The 22,186-nt window shown below is 37.3% G+C and overlaps 1 long non-coding RNA gene across 1 annotated transcript in view; it reads right to left on the bottom strand.

Moving 5' to 3' along the window:
* Positions 1-1,542: 1,542 nt before the first annotated feature.
* Positions 1,543-22,186, bottom strand: part of LOC118357210 — a 222,347-nt gene continuing 201,703 nt past the window's right edge. Inside the window, exon 3 of the long non-coding RNA XR_004820219.1 lies at positions 1,543-1,597. This is a non-coding gene — a long non-coding RNA (uncharacterized LOC118357210). The remainder of the gene's footprint in view (positions 1,598-22,186) is intronic.

Below are 22,186 nucleotides of genomic sequence, written 5' to 3'. Positions count from 1 at the left end.
TTTTGGAATCACAACTACATAGTTTAACATTTCTTACCAGTTTTGATTCATATATATATATGTGTATACACACACACACACACACACACATATATTCATATAATTATATGTATTTCTTAGTTCGGTGTTTCTTTCTTTCTATAAAACCAAGTAGAATGTTGTACACATAAGAGGGACACTCAACAAATATTGCATCATTCATTGATAGATTCAAATTTTTCATGAAGTTAATTGGAGAAATATGGAAACTTATAAAAATTCCAGATCATTACACTGTTGTGGTGATTTGGCCAAGTGTCCACAATAATATAAGGTAAGATCATATGTATGTGGGCTATAAAAAATAACAATAACAATAATGAGAATAATAAATGTTTTTAGAGAGTTTTGATTTTAATTAAGGAGTTCAATAAAGAGGCATTTTAGATATGTTGTTGTTAATATCCATCTTTTCACATAGCAGCTATAATTACCACAAATGTTTTTTACAGGTCTAGGACTCAAAATGCTGGTTTACGAAAAGTAAGTTTATTACACAGGTGAAATAACAACTCAACTTGGCACCCTCATCCATATTGTTCAGGAAGATTTCCTCCACAAAACACCTGATTAAATGCTTGATATTGCTCTTATAAAAGCAGTTTTCTTTCTGGATCATGCAGAGATTAGGTTATATACTGAACCATGAAATTCGATTTTTTTAAATACTAATATGCATAAAACTAAACTTTAGGCTTTTCTGGGCATGGGATTCATTTTTTCAGGATAATTATTTCTCCACGATACAGACCTGTACAGATGTACAGATCATGTACATATATAGCCCTATAGAAATAACAATAAATAATTGCAAAAGATGATTATTGAAAAAAACATTATTCAACTTTTTAAAAATGCAAATGAAAAATTTGTCTCAATACCAACAAAATGGCAGTGAATTCAAAATATGAATTTTGTGATACATTGAAGTGACTCATTATTTCTTCTAAGTACATAAAAGCGATTCTATAGAGAGCTTTGTTCTTGTATTTTGTATTATGTATTACAATAAATAAAAAAAGAATCATTGTCATCTCTGTCCCTTACATACAAAATAACCACTTATCCTTAACTTTACTGTTTATCTTAGAAATGTCAATAATAATCTTCTCTAAACTCAATAAAACTATTCTGTGATCATTTCTAAAAAATAACTACAAAAGTTTGCATGAGTGTTTCCACTTGATATGTTTGTCTCAAATTCAATTTTTGTTTAACTATTTGAAATTTTTTTTCATTATGTAGTAGATTTTGGGGAAGGTAATTTAGAATTTTAGCTATTACAATATGGTCTGTTGTATCTTTGATTCTAAAATGAGGCAATACTTTAAATGAAATATATGAATTATAAATTGATAGAAAATACACAGATAGCAATACAAAGATGTCCATAAATACAAAGAATAGAGAAAACCGTTTAAGTGAACCGAGGAAAAAATATTTTGAAATGAAATAGCCACAAAATAGAGGCATAGAAAATAGAAACATGATTTGGATACTTATCTTAGTTCTCCACTCCATTGTGTCTCACAAATTTAGGGCAGGAAAACTCCTAAACCTGAGAATGTAAAAAGAAAGCCCTAAAAATTGCATTCACAATCTTTTAAAATATAAATGGAAGGAGTTGTATACACATAGTGCATTTCAAAATAGAAATTATGACACAGTTATAAGTGCTAACCAGAGGAAAAGAGAACTTAAAATCAAAAGTTAATTACTCAGTATCTAAGTTTATGTGCAGTAATATAGCTTGCTAGGATTTTTCAAGTTAATTAAAAAGACATGTTTAAGTGTTCTCACTTAAATTAGCTAATAATTTTAGCAAATTAAACAATTCAGCAAATTAGCTAACAATTTATATATTTTTATGTTAACCCCCAAACAACATCTTGTTGGAATATATTAATTGTAACTCAATTCTGGTATAATTGTTGAGTCATTACTCAGTAGAAAGGAGAAAAAAGTGACTTAAAAAAATCCCACTAAGCCATCTTGCCTAAGCAATTACTTGTAAACTACCAATGCCACTCATGACAAATCAACATGTATCAGAATATTTCCAGATTTAAAAGCAGTTGGATCTTAAGAATTTAGATCTCCTTCTGATATGAATTTTACAAAGTAAACAAGTGTAGCCTACTGACTTCCAGATAAAGTTTCCTGAATAAACGCATGCATTATTTTTATTTCCTCCTAAAACTTGATTAAAAATTCAATGAAAGTCTCTTAAGCTCTTTAAGACACAGTTGCAGGTCCAGGGGACCTCTGGGAGCCCAACCCCTGCTCCTGACTCACCGCTGTTCGCTTGCCGCTGAGGGACAAGTTGTTCAAGAAACCATGCTGTAACCATGGCTTTTAAAGACACCAGGAAGCTCCCTCTCCCTCTGCCTGCCTCTCTGCCTACATGTTCTCTCTCTGTATCTCTCTGCCAAATAAATAAATAAAATCTTTAAAAAAAAATAAAGACACCAGGAAGGTACTCAAAGAACCAGAAGTGGGATGCACTGAATTAGAATTACTCTAACCAGCCCCAACATAAAATCTTTGGAGAAGGTATATGCTGACTTAATCAGAGGCTCAAAGTATGGTGACTAACATAACATAATAAATAATAAATAAATAAATAAAAATCAAAGAAGAATTTCAAAGCAAAAGGACCAGTTCAGATGCCTACCAAGACTCTGAGAATCACTACAAGAAAAGAATCTTTGTGGTGAAGGTTCTAAGACTTGGGATCATTTTCAAATGAGGATCCACTAATTGACTTGCACAGTCCTGAGATTGTTAAACAGATTCTATCCATCAGGATTGAGCCAGGAGTCGAGGATGAAGTCGCCATTGCAGATGTTTAAATCAACCTTTTTAATAAATTGACTATCGCTTGTTAAAAAAAAAATTTCAATGAAAGTGTCTTAAGATATAAACCCACTAAAACAGAATGAGAGAAGAAAACAGCAACTATTTTAAAAGCTGGAAGGCAAATGGGAAAATGGTAACTAACAGCACATTGAGAAAGGTGAATCTTAAACCCATAGTATAAAAAGTTCAAGAAGCAATCTCATTTAAACATAGAGATCTAAATGCTTAAGGAATTGGCAGAGTAATATTTTTGGAAATTGATTAAATGAACACTAAAAGCATAAGAATTTGTTGAAAACTTGCCTAAATAGCATTAAGACTTAGATCTCCTTCTCTTTTCCAAAGTCTGTAGATTACTGTTTCTCTCTTACACTGGCAGGGAATTACAAGTATTTTTTGCCAGCTTTATTGAGATATAATTCACATATCATAAAATGTACCCATTTAAAGTATAATTCAATTGTTTAGAATATGTTCAAAGAGTTGTGCAACTGTCATCACAATCAATTTTAGAACATTCTCATTACCCCAAAAAGAAACTCCATAGCCATTAGCTATCACCCTCCAATCCCCCTTCTTTCTAACTCTAAGAAATCACTAATCAAAATAATTAAAATACATTAAATTTTAAATTAATTTAAATCTAATTAATTAAGAGTAATTAAAACTTTATGGATTTATCTAATATGGACATTTAGTATAAATTGATTAATCCAACATGTGCCCTTTTATGAAGCTTCTTTCACTTGGTCTAATGGTTTTAAAGACATGTTGGAGATGTGGCAGTACTTCACTGCTTTGTAATGTCAAATAGTACTCCACTGTACATATATATCACATTTTGTTTACCTGTTTTTCCACTGATGGACATTTGGGTTGTTTTCACTTTTCTATATATCATGAATAAAACTACTATGAACATTTGTGTACAAGTTTTTGTGCAGACATATGTTTTTATTTCCCTTGGGTATATACCTAGGAGTAGAATATCTGTGACATATGGTAATTGTATGTTTACTCTTTTAATGAACTGGCAGACTGTTTTCAAAAGTGGCTGCACAATTTACATCTCTACCAGCAATGCATAAGATTTCCAACTTCACATCCTCACAAAAACTTGTTATCTGTCTTTTTCACTTAGCCATCCTTGTGGGTATGAAGTGATCCCATTGTTTTTATTTGCATTTTAGAGGGTATGTATTTTTTGAGATAGTACCGAAGTCTCCTGCCCCAGGAGAGTCCACACATACAGTCGAATTAAGTAAAAATGTATATATTAATATAGAAAGCTCCATTCTATTTTTTCACTCTGCCCTTAAAACAGCTTCATATATATCAGCAGGCAGGTAAATGGACAAAATCTTTGGGCACTCTGAACAGTTCAGGAGGAAGAATCTAAGATACAGTCATCAAGCATTTTCCAAACAAATATCCCACGATAAAGTTCAAAATTGGTAAGCCCCATTCATTAACTCAGAACTTCCCTTCAACTTTTATCTTGCTCTACTTTTAAATATGACCTTTCAATCAAGGATTGCCAGACATTTTAAGAAAGCCTATAAAATTAAAGACAAACGGAGCAAAACAGGAAAGAAACATTTTGGATTAAAAGAAAAAAATAACTACATAAGGAGAAGAAAACTTTAAAAAAAAAGTAATAAATCTTCACTGTCATTAATATCCTGAGAGAAATAAGTGATTGCATCCATGAGCCAGTATAGCATGACATATATATATATATATATATATATATATATGTATATATATATATATGTATATGTATGTATATATAGAACAGTCACAAGAGAAAAAATAATAGCTCTCAGGTTTACAAAAAGAAGAGTAGACGTGAACAACTCAGTGGGCATTTGGGAAGAAGGAATTGAAAAAATTTCCAAGAAAGTATACCAAAAAGACAAGAAAATGGAAAATAAGAGAATAAAGTAAAAAATAGTAGAAGGCCAGCCAGGGGTTTATAAATCTTGTTAATTCTTTCAAAGAACCAGCTCCTAGTTTCGTTGATCTGTTCTACTGCTCTTTTGGTTTCTATTTCATTGATTTCTGTTCTGATCTTTATTATTTCTCTTCTCCTGCTGGGTTTAGGCTTTATTTGCTGTTCCTTCTCCAGTTCCTTTAGGTGTAGGGTTAGGTTGTGTATTTGAGACCTTTCTTCTTTCTTGAGAAAGGCTTGTATTGCTATACACTTCCCTCTCAGGACTGCCTTTGCTGCATCCCAAAGATTTTGAACAGTTGTGTTTTCATTTTCATTGGTTTCCATGAATTTTTTTAATTCTTCTTTAATTTCCTGGTTGACCCATTCATTCTTTAGTAGGATGCTCTTTAGCCTCCATGTATTTGAGTTCTTTCCAACTTTCCTCTTGTGATTGAGTTCTAGTTTCAAAGCATTGTGGTCTGAAAATATGCAGGGAATGATCACAGTCTTTTGCTACCGGTTGAAACCTGATCTGTGACCTAGGATGTGATCAATTCTGGAGAACGTGCCATAGGCACTAGAGAAGAATATGTATTCTGTTGCCTTGGGATGGAATGTTCTGAATATGTCTGTGAAGTCTATCTGGTCCAGTGTGTCATTTAAAGTCTTTATTTCCACACAGGGAGCAAGATGGCGGAGGAGTAGGAGACCTGGGTTTCGTCTGGTCTCAGGAATTCAGCTGAATAGGGATCAAACCATTCTGAACACCTACGAACTCAACAGGAGATCAAAGAGAAGAATAGCAACAATTCTCTGAACAGAGAAGCAACCACTTACTGGAAGGTAGGACATGCGGAGAAGTGAATTCGAGGCGATATTTGGGAGGAGAGACAGCGGGGGAGGGGGCCTTCGTCGGCTGCTTCTGGCAAGTGATAGAGCCGCAGAGCACAAAATCGGAACTTTTAGAAGTCAGCTCCGCTGAGGGACGTTGCTCGAGTGGCTAAGCGGGGGGTGGAACCCTCTCTGGGACAGTGTGGTCTCAGGACCCTCAGGTCACAGAAAGACCGGGGGTGCCTGAGTGCAGCAGAGCTCCCAGGTATCGGAGAGGGGAAGCCGGCTGCAGAGACGGAGCCAGGGAGCGGGCTCTCAGCTCGGGGTTGCCATAAACTGTGAACCGCGGCCCAGTCGGGCCACTGCTCCTCCAGCAGGGACCCAACAAGTGGCAGAGCCGGGGAGACTCCCCTTCCTCCCCCGGGAGGAGGGGCGCAGGAGCGCACCGCAGGGATCTGCTGGGTTTGGAGACTCCACACGGGGTCGGGTGCCAGAGATAGAAATGCTCGGTCACAGGACTGGGTGAGCACGGAGTGCGGCCAGAGACCAGGGACACGGGAGTGACTGCTTTTCTCTGGGGGCGCACTGAGGAGCAGGGCTCCGAGTTTTCGGCTCCTCCGGGCAGAGATGGGGAGGCCACTATTTTCACTCTGGTCCTCCAAAGCTATACCGAGAGCTTGCAGGGAACAAAAGCTCCTGAGAGCAAACCCAAGCAGATTGCTTAGCCCGGACCTACAAGGGCGGGGCAATTCCGCCTCTGGAAAAGACATTTGGGAACCACGGCAACAGGCCCCTCCCCCAGAAGATCAGCATGAACAGCCAGCCAAGACCAAGTTTACCGATCAAGGAGAACGGGAGAACTCCAGCACTAGGGGAATATTGCACATAGAATTCATGGATTTTTTTACCATGATTCATTAGTTTTTCAAAGTTAATTTTTTTAACTGTTTTTTTCTTTTTTTGAATTTTTCTTTTTCCCTTTCTCAACCAACATCTTATCAATCCATTTTTTAAAATTTTTTTTTAATTTTCATTTTTAGAGTCATATTTTATCCCTTCATAGTAGTTACCCTTATTTTTGGCATATATATATAAGTTGTTCTCTCTTTAAAATTTTGAGATACAGTTTCTTCTAACAGATCAAAATATACCCTAAATCACTAGTGTATGGCTTTGTTCTAGTCTACTGCCTGATCACATTCTCTCCCTTTTTTTTCTTTTCTTCTTTGTTTTTTAATCATCTTCTTTCTTTTTCAAACAACTTCTTATCTTATCAATTCCTTTTATAAAATCTTTTATAATTTTCATCTTTACAGTCATCTTCCATCCCTTCATTGTATCAATGCTTATTTTGTACATATATAAGTCTTTCTTCCTTTAAAATATTAGGAGGCACTTTCTTCTAACAGACCAAAATACGCCCGAAATCTAGTGCGTGGCACTGATCTATACACTAGTCTGATCATATTTGATCATATTCTGTTTTTTTGTTTTGTTCTGTTTTTTTTTTTTGTTTTTATGTTTTTCTTTTTCTTTTTTTTTTCTCTTTCTTTCCCTTTCTTTTCCCCTGGTTTCAGGTCTTTTCTGATTTGTATAGAGTATATTTGCTGGGAACATTGTTAACCTGTTAGCATTTTGTTCTCTCATTCATCTATTCTCCTCTGCACAAAATGACAAGACGAAAAAAATCACCTCAGCCAAAAGAACAAGAGGTAGTACGATCTGCCAGGGACCTACTCAATACGGACATTAGTATGCTGTCAGACCTAGAGATCAAATCATGACTTTAAAGATACTAGCTGGGCTTGAAAAAAGTGTGGAAGTTATTAGAGAACCCTTTCTGGAGAAATAAAAAAACTAAAATCTAACCAAGTCGAAATCAAAAAGGCTATTAATGAGGTGCAATCAAAAATGGGGGCACTAACTGCTAGGATAAATGAGGCAGAAGAGAGAATCAGCAATATAGAAGATCAAATGATGGAAAATAAAGAGGTTGAGAAAAAGAGAGATAAACAACTACAGGATCACGAGGGCAGAATTCAAGAGATAAGTGATACGATAAGACAAAACAACATTAGAATAATTGGGATCCCAGAAGAAGAAGAGAGAGAGAGAGGGGCAGAAGGTATATCGGAGCACATTATAGCAGAGAACTTCCCTAATGTGGGGAAGGAAACAGGCATCAAAATCCAGGAGGCACAGAGAACCCCTCTCGAAATCAATAAAAATAGGTCAACACCCCGACATCTAATAGTAAAACTTACGAGTCTCAGAGACAAAGAGAAAATCCTGAAAGCAGTTCGGGAGAAGAGATATGTAACCTACAATGGTAGAAACATTAGATTGGCAACAGACCTATCCACAGAGACCTGGCAGGCCAGAAAGGACTGGCATGATATCTTCAGAGCACTAAACAAGAAAAATATGCAGCCAAGAATACTATATCCAGCTAGGCTGTCATTGAAAATAGAAGGAGAGATAAAAAGCTTCCAGGACAAACAAAAACTAAAGGAATTTGCAAACACGGAACCAGCCCTACAAGAAATATTGAAGGGGTCCTCTAAGCAAAGAGAGAGCCTAAAAGCAGCATAGATCAGAAAGGAACACAGACAATATACAGTAACAGTCACCTTATAGGCAATACAATGGCACTAAATTCATAACTTTCAATAGTTACCCTGAGTGTAAATGGGCTAAATGCCCCAATCAAAAGACACAGGCTATCAGATTGGATTAAAAAACAAGATCCATCGATATGCTGTCTGCAAGAGACTCATTTTAGACCCATTGAAAGTGAGGGGGTGGAAAATCATCTACCATGCTAATGGACACCAAAAGAAAGCTGGGGTGGCAATCCTCATATCAGACAAATTAGATTTTAAAACAAAGCCTGTAATAAGAAATGAAGAAGGACACTATATCCTACTGAAAGGGTCTATCCAACAAGAAGATCTAACAATTGTAAATATCTATGCCCCTAACATGGGAGCAGCCAATTATAGAAGGCAATTAATAACAAAAGCAAAGAAACACATGGACAAAAATACAATAATAGTGGGGAACTTTAACACCCTCCGACTGAAATGAACAGATCATCTAAGCAAAATATCAACAAGGAAATAAAGACTTTAAATGAAACACTGGACCTAATGGATTTCACAGACATATTCAGAACATTCCATCCCAAAGCAATGGAATACACATTCTTCTCTAGTGCCCATGGAACATTCTCCAGAATTGATCACATCCTAGGTCACAAATCAGGTCTCAACCGCTACCAAAAGACTGGGATTATTCCCTGCATATTTTCAGACCACAATGCTTTGAAACTAGAGCTCAATCATAAGAGCAAAGTCAGAAAGAACTCAAATACATGGAGGCTAAAGAGCATCCTACTAAAGAATGAATGGGTCAACCAGGAAATTAAAAAAGAATTAAAAAAATTCATGGAAACCAAAGAAAATGAATATACAACTGTTCAAAATCTTTGGGATACAGCAAAGGCAGTCCCAAAAGGAAAGTATATAGCAATACAAGCCTTTCTCAAGAAACAAGAAAGGTCTCAAATACACAAACTAACCCTACACCTAAAGGAGCTAGAGAAAAAAACAGCAAATAAGGCCTAAACCCAGCAGGAGAAGAGAAATAATAAAGATTAGAGCAGAAATCAATGAAATAGAAACCAAAAGAGCAGTAGAACAGATCAACGAAACTAGGAGCTGGTTCTTTGAAAGAATTAACAAGATTGATAAACCCCTGGTCAGACTTATCAAAAAGAAAAGAGAAATGACTCAAATCAACAAAATCATGAATAAAGAGAAGAGATCACAACCAACACCAAAGAAATACAAACAATTATACAAACATATTATGAGAAACTCTATGCCAGCAAATTAGATAACCTGGAAGAAATGGATGCATTCCTAGAGATGTATCAACTACCAAAATTGAACCAGGAAGAAATAGAAAACCTGAACAGACCTATAACCACTAAGGAAATTGAAGCCATCATCAAAAATCTCCCAACAAACAAAAGCCCAGGGCCAGATGGCTTCCCAGGGGAATTCTACCAAACATTTAAAGAAGAATTCATACCTATTCTCCTGAAACTGTTCCAAAAAATAGCAATGGAAGGAAAACTTCCAAACTCCTTTTATGAGGCCACCATTACCTTGATCCCAAAACCAGACAAAGATCCCATCAAAAAGGAGAATTACAGACCAATATCCTTGATGAACATGGATGCAAAAATTCTCACCAAAATACTAGCCAATAGGATTCAACAGTACATTAAAAGGATTATTCACCATCACCAAGTGGGATTTATCCCTGGGCTGCAAGGGGGGTTCAACATCCTCAAGTCAATCAACGTGATACAATATATTAACAAAAGAAAGAACAAGAATCATATGATCCTCTCAATAGATGCAGGAAAAGCATTCGACAAAGTACAGCATCCTTTCTTGATCAAAACTCTTCAGAGTATAAGGATAGAGGGTACATACTTCAATATCATAAAAGCCATCTATGAAAAACCTACAGTGAATATCATTCTCAATGGGGAAAAGCTGAGAACTTTCCCCCTAAGGTCAGGAACGCGGCAGGGATGTCCACTATCACCACTCCTATTCAACAGTACTAGAAGTCCTAGCCACAGCAATCAGACAACAAAAAGAAATCAAAGGCATCCATATCAGCAAAGAGGAAGTCAAACTCTCACTCTTTGCAGATGATATGATACTGTATGTGGAAAACCCAAAAGACTCCACCCCAAAACTGCTAGAACTCATACAGGAATTCTGTAAAGTAGCAGGACATAAAATCAATGCACAGAAATCAGTGGCATTCCTATACACCAACAACAAGACAGAAGAGAGACAAATCAAGGAGTCGATCCCATTTACAATTGCATCCAAAACCAGAAGATACCTAGGAATAAATCTAACCAAAGAGGCAAAGGATCTGTACTCAGAAAACTATAAAATACTCAGGAAGGAAATTGAAGAAGACACAAAGAAATGGAAAAACGTTCCATGCTCATGGATTGGAAGAACAAACATTGTGAAGATGTCAATGCTACCAAGAGCAATCTACACATTCAGTGCAATCCCCATCAAATTACCATCCACTTTTTTCAAAGAAATGGAACAAATAATCCTAAAATTTGTATGGAACCAGAAGAGACCCCGAATAGCCAGAGGAATATTGAAAAAGAAAAGCAAAGCTGGCGGCATCACAATTCCAGACTTCCAACTCTATTACAAAGCTGTCATCATCAAGACAGTATGGTACTGGCACAAAAACAGACACATAGATCAGTGGAACAGAATAGAGAGCCCAGAAATAGACCCTCAACTCTATGGTCAACTCATCTTTGACAAAGCAGGCAAGAATGTCCAGTGGAAAAAAGACAGTCTCTTCAACAAATGATGTTGGGAAAATTGGACAGCCACATGCAGAAGAATGAAACTGGACCATTTCCTTACACCACACATAAAAATAGACTCCAAATGGTTGAAAGACCTAAACATGAGACAGGAATCCATCAAAATCCTAAAGGAGAACACAGGCAGCAACCTCTTTGACCTCAGCCGCAGCAACTTCTTCCTAGAAACATCGCCAAAGGCAAGGGAAGCAAGGGCATAAATGAACTATTGGGATTTCATCAAAATAAAAAGCTTTTGCACAGCAAAAGAAACAGTCCACAAAACCAAAAGACAACCGACAGAATGGGAGAAAATATTTGCAAATGACATATCAGATAAAGGGCTAGTATCCAAAATCTATAAAGAACTCATCAAACTCAACACCCAAAGAACAAATAATCCAATCAAGAAATGGGCAGAAGAGATGAACAGACATTTTTCCAAAGAAGACATCCAAATGGCCAACAGACACACGAAAAAATGCTCAACATCACTGGCATCAGGGAAATCCAAATCAAAACCTCAATGAGATACCACCTCACACCAGTCAGAATGGCTAAAATTAGCAAGTCAGGAGAGGACAGATGTTGGCAGGGATGTGGAGAAAGGGGAACCCTCCTATACTGTTTGTGGGAATGAAAGTTGGTGCAACCACTCTGGAAAACAGTATGGAGCTTCCTCAAAAAGTTGAAAATAGAGCTACCATATGATCCAGTAATTGCACTACTGGGTATTTACCCCAAAGATACAAATGTAGGGATCCGAAGGGATATGTGCACCCAGATGTTTATAGCAGGAATGTCCAAAATAGCCAAACTGTGCAAAGAGCCAAGATGTCCATTGACAGATGAATGGATAAAGAAGATGTGGTATATATACACAAGGATATTATGCAGCCATCAAAAGGAATGAGATCTTGCCATTTGCAACAATGTGGATGGAACTGGAGACTGTTATGCTGAGGGAAATAAGTCAATCAGAGAAGACATGTATCATATGACCTCACTAATATGAGGAATTCTTATTCTCAGGAAACAAACTGAGGGTTGCTGGAGTGGGGTTGGGGTGGGAGGGATGGGGTGGCTGGGTGATAGACATTGGGGAGGGTATGTGCTATGGTGAGTGCTGTGAATTGTGCAAGACTGTTGAATCTTAGATCTGTACCTCTGAAACAAATAATACAATATATGTTAAAAAAAAAAAAGAAGAAGAAGAAGATATCAGGAGGGGAAGAATGAAGGGGGGGAAATCGGAGGGGGAGATGAACCATGAGAGATGATGGACTCCGAAAAACAAACTGAGGATTCTAGAGGGGAGGGGGGTGGGAGGATGGGTTAGCCTGGTGATGGGTATTAAAGAGGGCACGCTCTGCATGGAGCACTGGGTGTTATACACAATGAATCATGGAACACTACATCACCAACTAATGATGTAATGTATGGTGATTAACATAACAATAAAAAAATTTTTTAAAAATAGTAGAAGGACTTCATTACATCTACAGTAATAGATGTCCCAGAAAGAAAGAACTGAGAAAATAGAGGGGGAAAAGTCAATTAAATTACTCAAAAGATTTTCAAAGTACAGAAAAACATGAGTGCCCAGTTTGAGAGAATCCAGAAAGTATCCAGTGAAAGTATAAAAATAGACTCATTCGGAGGCTTGCCATCATGAAATTTCATAACACTGGAAACAAAGATATCCTTCAAGATTAAAAAAATAAAGAGCAATGACAGGCTTCTACAGGCAATATGGAGAGAGTGAAAAGAGTGTAGCAAATTTTTTTAAAGTGTTTTTTTTTCTTAATTATTTATTTATTCAAGAGAGGGAGAGTGTGAGAGAGAGAACCCAAGCAGGGGGATAAGCAGAGGGAAAGGGAGAAGCAGGCTCCCTGCTGAGCATGGAGCTTGATATGGGGCTGGAACCCAGGACCCTGAGATCATGACCTGAGCTGAAGGCAGTCACTTAACTGACTAAGCCACTCAGGCACCCCAGGACTGTAGTAAATTTTTTTTAAAGATTTTATTTAGTTATTCGATAGAGAGAGAGATATAGCAAGAGAGGGAATACAACCATGGGGGAGCTGGAGAGGGAGAAGCAGGCTCCCACTGAACAGGGAGCCCGATGAGGGGCTTGATCCCAGGACGCTGGGATCATGACCTGAGCCGAAGGCAGACGCTTGATGACTGAGCCACCCAGGCACCCCTGTAGTAAATTTTATACAGTAGTATAAAATGTAGTAAGTTTTATAATCTCCTCAAAACCCCTCATACAAAAAAAAAAAAATACTAAAGGAACCATTAAGGCAGTTGAAGAAAATTAAAATGGCCAATGATATCTTCAATAAAACTAGGAAATAGGAAGTCTGAGTATTCAGGTGAAGCCAAAATACCAATACCAACACAGGTCTTCTAGCTTCAACAGCTATACAATGTTATTGGGAAAGAGGGAAAAAAAATGGAAGGATGTTATAAGCCACAGGAGAGAGTAACCACCAATAAATACTCAACCCCATAAGGAGAGGATCACAGACTGAATGGAACCCTATGTGAGTAAATTTGAGAACTAATAAACTTTGAAGAAGCCCTTCTAGGCTTCAAATAAGAAGTTAGCGAGCAACTTCCAGGACACCACAAATGGAGAAACAAGAAATTCAAATAATGCAGAAGAGACCAAATCACTAGTGGAATGCAAAAATATCCAGTAAACCTTCCCTTGTAGAAGGAATGATCCACTCTGAAGTAAAACTACAGAAACAGAAATCACATTGAGATCCCAGGGAGAGATATTGTTCAGATACTGTGTAGCAGAAGAGACCAGTGGAGCATAGAGTACTGTAATAGTAAAGAGTTCACCATGAAAAGCAAGGCTGGCAGAGTTCTAAATACAGAAATAGAGACAAGAAACCTACCTGAATCATATCAGGCTAAGCCTCAAAAGATGTATAACTGGCTAAAACATGTAGACAGATGATGATAGATAGATGATGGATGATAGATAGATAGATGATGATGATAGATAGATAGATAGATAGATAGATAGATAGATAGATAGATAGATAGATAGATGATAGATAGATATAGATAGATAATAGGCAGACAGAGAGATCCATAGAGAGATTAAATAGACAATAAAGCTCTTGAGCTACAAGGGACAAGAGCTACCATGGTCGAGCCATACCTCCCATATAAAAACATCCTCCTAATAATCTAGGAAATGCTATCTCACTTAAACATGTGGAACAAACAAAATTACAATCAAATAAAAGATAGAAAAGATATTATAAAACTAAAGATGAAAATAATCCAAATGATGTTCCAGCAGACAATGAAAAAATATTCAGAAAAATATGACCACAAAGAAAATGAAAGGAGCAAATTATTTCAAAAAGGGATAAAAGACATTAAGAAAATTATCAAAGCTCTGAAAGAACAGCATAGTCAAAATAAGAACATCTCAGATAAAATGACTAGACAATAGGAGGGTATACAATTTTTTTAAGATTAATTTATTTGAAAGAGAGAGAGAGCAAACACATGCATGAGTGGGGGGAGAGGCCTAGGGAGAGGGAGAAGCAGACTCCCTGCTGAGCAGGGAGCCCAATTTGGGAACTCGATCCCAGGACCCTGAGATCATGACCTGAGCTGAAGGCAGATGCTTAACTGAGCCACCCACGCACCCCAAGGAGGGTACACATTTATTAAAAGGCTAACAGAACTCATGAATAAATTTAAATAAAATGAAAAAAAATTAGAAGTAAAGACTAAATTTGAAGGAATACAAGAATATATCAATATAAAGCAAAGTAGGAGAAATAGAGGAAAGAAGAGGAAAAAAGTGGCTATAATGAAATAGAAATAAAGACACAAAAGTTTTTTAAGTGAAAGATATAGAAGATGGACAAAGAAAGTAGGTATAATAGAAATATCTGAAGAAGAAAAACATATTAAAAAATTAAAAATTTAAAGTGCAATGTAAAGAATTTTTTCTTCTGGCAAAAATACCATATTGAATAAGACACTGAGCCACTGTGAAGTATAACCCAGAGTAGTCAACACCAACTCATATCTAGTAAAGTTATTATTGTGCTTTAAAGACATGGAGAAAAAAACATTCAGACAAAAACACTAAGTGATCAATAAGGGAAAAATATGTTAGACTGGGGCGCCTGGGTGGCTCAGTTGGTTAGGCAACTGCCTTCAGCTCAGGTCATGGTCCTGGAGTCCCAGGATCAAGTCCCACATTGGGCTCCCTGCTGAGTGGGGAGTCTGCTTCTCCCTCTGACCCTCCCCCCTCTCATGCTCTCTCATTCTCTCTCTCTCAAGTAAATAAATTTTAAGATTTTATTTATTTATTTGAGAGAGAGAGACAAAGCGAGAGAAGGAACACAAGCAGGGGGAGTGGGAGAGGGAGAAGTAGGCTTCCTGCTGAGCAGGGAGCCCGATGCGGAGCTCGATCCCAGGACCCTGGGATCATGACCTGAGCCCAAGGCAGATGCTTAATGACTGAGCTACCCAGGCACCCCAATAAAAAAAATCTTTAAAAAAAATAAAAAAAATATATATTAGATTGGCCTCAGATTTTTCAACATTTTGTAACCTCAGAAAGTGGAGCATATCTACAAATCGGACCCAATCTCATACCTTCCCTCTCCTTCAACACTTCCTTTATGCCCACAGCTCAAGGTAGGTTATCAGCAAAATCTTCTTTATCTTTAATCTAACTTTCTGAAAGTTCCCTCCACCTTTTTGCTCCAGTGGAAATTTGACTATTCCCTTACACTACTGCTTCTCCTCAACCCCTCTTAAGTGGAGCCTGTTTTCTCTCCTTGCCCTTAATGAGATAGAAATGGGTGTCCTCCTTACTCCTCATTGCTGCTTACAGACAATTAAATTTCTTTCCTACTCAACCTCTAGGCTCCTATGAAGCTCATTCCATTAGTCTATACCATCATGTAGTGGGCTGAATACTGGCCCCCCAAAATATCCTGGTCTTAATTCCTAGAACCTGTGAATGTTACCTTATATGGCAAAGATGTGATTAAGTCAAGGATCTTGATATTGGGAGATCATCCTGGATTATCCAGGTAAAGTACACCCTAAATATAATAGGTGTCTTTATAAGAGGAAAGCAGAGAGAGATTTGACAAAAGATGAGGAAAAGGTGGTAGGACAACAAAAGCAGAAAGCTGGGTGATATGCTTTAAGGATGGAAGGGGACACAAGCCAAGTAAAGAAGGAAGCCACCATAAGCTTAAAAAAACAGGAAATAGATCTTTTTGCTCAAAGCCTCCAAAAGGAACCAGCCTTGTTGATACCTTAACATTAATGTAGTGAAAGTGATTTTGGAATTCTGACTTCCAGAACTATAAGTGATAATTCTTTACAGAAGCAATATGAAACTAATATACCACACTTGGATGCAGTCATCTACAGATGTCCAGGCCATCCAATCTCACTTCATTCCTAGAAGATTATAGTACCTGGCTTAGTATCTTACCTTCTACACTATCTCAGCAAATAACACACCATCCCCTGTCATTAACAGTAACTAGACCTCTCACCATCCATAATCTCAATTTCTAGAATCTTATTCACTGACCACTAACTTCTGTCTTTCCATCCCATTCCTTGCTCCCTCAACAATCCTTTGATCTACCATAACTTCTAACCCATTAACTTTATCCTTTTTTCACTGCTTTCACTTGTCTTATGTTCTCCACTCCTCCTTATCTGGCTGAGATTCCAAGATTATTAATCATAATTAGTCTCCCACATACACTCTCAATCCCCTTGCCACATTCTCTCTCTATCATATCCTCTTGGTGAAATTCCTAACCCAGTGAAGTCAATCTCTGACCTGTCTATAGTCTGTACTGGCATATGAGTAACTGAATAAATCAGGAGAATAGATACTTTGCTGACTGCTCTCAATTAAATTTATCCCCAAGTGGGCCTTTAGGGTTGGCTGGAATTCTACTTACATTTTCTTTTACTTTAATCACTCATTTTCTTGCATGTATATTTCAACACACTAAAATGAGAATCCTATGAGGGCAGAAGATTTGTCTGTTTTGCTTACCAATTTATGCACAGAAATAAAATAGTGCCTGGTACATAGTAGGCATACTTATAATTTGTTGAATTAATAAATTAATTTTACATTTTTTTCTTTACTCTCAAACGCCAACAGTTCTTCTATCTTTTTAATTTTCAGGTTGTGATTTTGCTTATTTTACCAAGAAAATAAAAGCAATCAGAAAAGAAGGCCCACACAAATATAATTATATTATTTTTACAAACCATTTTTATAAAGGTGCAAAGACAATGGGAAAAAGAAAATCTTTATTTTTTTAAAGATATATTTATTTTAGAGAGAGAGAGAAAACGTGTGTGCATGGGTGGGAGGAGCAGAGGGAGAGGGAAAGGGAGAGAGCATCTCAAGCAGCTTCCATGCTCATGCAGGGCTCAATCCCACCACCCTGAGATCACAACCCAAGGGGAAACCAGAAATCAGACGCTTAAACAACTGTGCTACCCAGGCACCCTGGAGAGTCTTTTAAACAAATGGTGCTGGTAAAATTGGACAGCTATATGGAAAGAAAAAAAGAGAGAGGTGGGGAAAGGAGAGGAGAGGAGAGGAGAGGAGAGGAAAGGACTTTACACCTAAAGAAATTAACACAAAATAAATCATAGATCTAATGAAAACATGAAACAAAAAAAAAATTCTAGAAGAAGATATAGGGAAAAAGTATTTTGATATTAGGTTAGGCAAAGATTTCTTAGGTGTAGCACCAAAAGCAAAACCATGCAGAAAAATGAATTAATAAATTGGACTTTATCAAAAGTAAGAACTTCTGTTTTGTGAAGATTCTGTTAGAAGAATGAAAGGACAAGCCATAAACTAGAGAAAATATTTTCAAATCATATTTCTAACAAAGGACTTGTATCTAAAATATATGAAGAACTTCAAAAATTCAACAAGAACCCATTTTCATATTGCCTTCTGTTCTGAAACCCAAAAATTCAACAAGAACCCATTCCGCTAAACAGACATTTCACCAGAGAAGACACACAGATGGCAAATAAGCATTTTAAAAGATGTTTACCATCATTAAACATTAGTGAAATATAAATTAAAACAGAATGAGAAATCCCTGCATACCTATTATAACAACTAAAAAACTTTTGGCAATATCAAGTGCTGTGAGGACATGAAGTAGCTGAATTGCTCTTACATTTTGGTTTTACTTTGGAAAACAATCTGGCAGTTTCCTAATAAGTTAAATATACACCTACAAGAAGGCCCCGTAATCCGATGCCTAGGTATTTATCCAAAAGAAATGAAAACTTGTGAACACACAATAATCTGCATACAGCTATTTATAGCAACTTTATTTGTAATTGATAAAAAGTGGAACAACCTAGATGTCCTTTGGCCAGTGAAAGGATAAACAAACTGTGGTACACTCATATAATGAAATACTACTCAGCAATAAAAAGGAACAATATATTAATATAAGCTACAGCATGGAACAATTTCCCATGCATTTTTTTTAAATGTAACGAGTTGGACCCAAAAGGCTACAAACCATATGATTCAATTTTTGACATCTTGGAAAAGACAATACATAGGAATAGTGGTTGCCAAGGATTACAGGGGGGTGAAGAGGTAACTACAAAGGGGCAGTACAACAGAATTTTTTAGTGTCTCAGGATGGTAATGACAGACACAACATTTAGTCATCTGTTAAAGCTACTTAGAACTGCATACCACAGGAGTTAATTTTAGTGTATGTAAATTTAAAAATAAAAGAAAATGAAAAAACTATTACTTCACCTCTCCATCACCAAATCCACTTATCCACACTTGTATCCATACTCTGGCATACTCTTCCTTCTCTGATACTAAAATGGATAAGTCTTTTTTTCCTGCTTCACTTGTTGAACAGGGACAACTCATCTCCACTTCTTTTGCCTTTAGACTGAGGTATATACCATTGGCTCCACTGGTTCTCAGAACTTCAGACTTGAACTGAATTATACCACTGGCTTTCCTGGATCTCCAGCTTATAGACATAGGATTGTAGGATTGCTCCAGCTTATAGACATAGGATTGTAGGATTGCTCCATGATGACACTACAAAATACTGAATTTTAGAAAATAGGGTGCAAAGGAGAGACAGCAAGATGGCCAAAACAGACATCCCAAACTTAAATCCTGTTCAACAACAACAACAATTTGGCATTCATCCATGGACAAAAGTGCCTTTGTGGGAGTTGTGGGATCCAGCACCATACACCAAGGGATCCAGGAAGAAGACTCTTCTAAGGACTTCCTCTATGGCTTGCTTCCTTACGTCCTCAGTGTCTGCTCAAATATCTCCTGATCACATTATCATAGAAGGCATCTCTGATATGGGTATTTGACAATCCACAATGGTGTCCCAGCTTACTCCCTGCTTCTCAAATAATTTTTCTCTCAAGGGCTTATCCCCATCTGATGAACTATACATTTTACTTCTTTATTTATATCTTACCTCTTCTCACTGGAATGCAAGCAGCTGGAGGCCAGGACCTTTATCTCTTACTCATTGCTCCAACCCCAGAACACAGCACAGAGTAGAAGTTCACAGACTATCCAGTGAATTTGTAATCCTGAGGAGCAGGCAATATCACACTCTCTTTTTGGATGAGAAAACCTGAGACTCTGAGAATTTATGCAACCACTCAAAATCACACAGTATGTGCTGGCAAAGCCCAGAAGCCTAATAAAGGAAGTTTACTCCCTTTTTCATTTTGCCTTTGGCCACCTCTGCAAAATAGTCATTGCTAAAGAGAAGAGAAAAGTCATATGAATAACTGCCCTTCATTGCTCTTTTAACATAAAAAATATCAGAAGATATTGAAAGAGCTGGAAATCTCAAATTTTAACAGCTTTTGATCCATTTAGTGTTTATATTGAGTATCTAAAATGAAATTCATACAAAGGAAGAGCTGTGCATGCCAACTTGTCTCATTTTTTCCCTTCCCTTTCTCCACATGCCTTGTAGCTTGATTCACTTCAGCGGAAGAGTACAAATAATTCACCAAGCTACCTGTTACGGATAATGAACAATCAACCCATGTGAGATACTCAAAGGTTGAAAAGTGGAAGGAAATTACTTTGAAACAGAGATGAGTCCAAGGACCACATCAGCCGACTGTGAGAATGCATAGAGATAGGAGTAATGTTGAGAATGCAAGCCAACACTCATGCCTAAAAACTGCCCTGGAAATAAATGCTATTATTGTCTCACTGAGATGCTGTACTAAAAAACGCAGACCACAGTTTCAGCTAAACTTGTAAAAATATCTAGATTGTATCAGTCAGACCACTTCCATAGTTTTGATTCTATACCACTAGGAATTTTTGTTAAAAGTTTAGGTCTCAAATTTATCCAAAAGTACTTTCAATTCCCGAATATTTGCTCAACAAGTTATCCATTTAAGATAGGAAGGCATTTTTACATTCAGTGTTTATTTTAAGTAATCAATGCCTTAACTGCCAACACCAACCAAATGATGAATTTAGGTAAGAATTTGATGACTACTGGGATGGTTGTCACCTAGCTTATTTAAAAATAATAGTCTGCACTGCATGTCTTCATTTCACTTTAATTCTGAGATGACTGCCTCAGCGTGCTCACTGTGCCAGCCCACACTGGCCTGTCTTCGCTGGATAAATTTCCTTGGGTAGTGAAGGGATGGAGAAACAATAGGAAGGTGTTAGATAGTGTTCAGTCTTACGGGAGGCACAGGACTCTGAATCATTCCCACAAAAAATGTCCAGACACCTGAAGAAAATAACTAGTGAAATTTAAGACTAGGCCATCAAATTAGAGAAGGAGTAGAAGAACTCAGTATAGTCTCGTTAGTGTTTGAAGAATAAGCTCTGTGATTGGTCTAAGAGTCTGTTAACACAACTTCCAGAGAGCTCTGGATAACCAACCTGAATCCTATTCTGCAGCTTCAGATTTAGGAGCTTATCTGGGACCAGGATTACTCAGCTTGGGGAGGACAAGGGTGATAAATGAGAGGTGTGTTCATGTGTGAGTGTTCTGCTCTCTGTTTTACTCAGAAGTCACCTTGTATAATCCTGAGATCGAGATAAATACACCTAGCTCAGAAGAGGTGGTCCTCTCAAAACACATCCAGACTACTGTAGGTATCATCTGTAGAAATGCCTCAGCCTCATATGTATATGTATAATGCTATCTTGAGGAGTGGGTTTGGCAGTTGTGTTTCCTGGGGTTCTGATGCGTTCTTGCTGACCCAGACATTGCCATCCACACATGTCTACCCTGCTATCCTCTGGAAGCTAACACCTCTATAAATGTCCTGAGGACTATTTTATTTGGAAAAGGAAATCTTATTTGATAGACCCAACAGGTGTGTTTGTTTTTCTGCCAGTGCAAATTGGCTGGGGCAACTGACAGTTGTCAATACAAAGTTTGTGCCTGAATTTTGCATTGGGGCTTCAGCTCACAAGAATAGCCCTGTTTTAATATCTTCTATACATATAAACACACACATTAAGTAAAAGATAACTTTATACATACATAAATATTTATATACTATAATACATTCAAAGAGGTTTCTTTTTTTTTCCTAAAGATTTTATTTATTTATTTGAGAGAGAGAGAGAATGAGAGATAGAGAGCATGAGAGGGAAGAGGGTCAGAGGGAGAAGCAGACTCCCTGCTGAGCAGGGAGCCCGATGTGGGACTCGATCCAGGGACTCCAGGATCATGACCTGAGCTGAAGGCAGTCACTTAACCAACTGAGCCACCCAGGCGCCCTCAAAGAGGTTTCTAATTGCTTTTTTAATTTTTTTTTATTATGCTGTGTTAGTCACCATACAGTACATCATTAGTTATTGATGTAGTGTTCCATGATTCATTGTTTGTGTATAACACCCAGTACTCCATGCAATATTGCCCTCCTTAATACCTATCACTGGGTCACTGATTCCCCCCACCCTCCCTCTCTCTAAAACCCTGTTTGTTTCCTGAAGTCCATACTCTTTCATGGTTCGTCTTCCCCTCTGATTTCTACCC

Source organism: Zalophus californianus, chromosome 7, assembly GCF_009762305.2.
Source record: "Zalophus californianus isolate mZalCal1 chromosome 7, mZalCal1.pri.v2, whole genome shotgun sequence".
Classification (NCBI taxonomy): Eukaryota; Metazoa; Chordata; class Mammalia; order Carnivora; family Otariidae; genus Zalophus; species Zalophus californianus.
The sequence above is the reverse complement of the archived record's forward strand: the minus strand, read 5'-3'. Positions and strand labels throughout refer to the sequence as shown.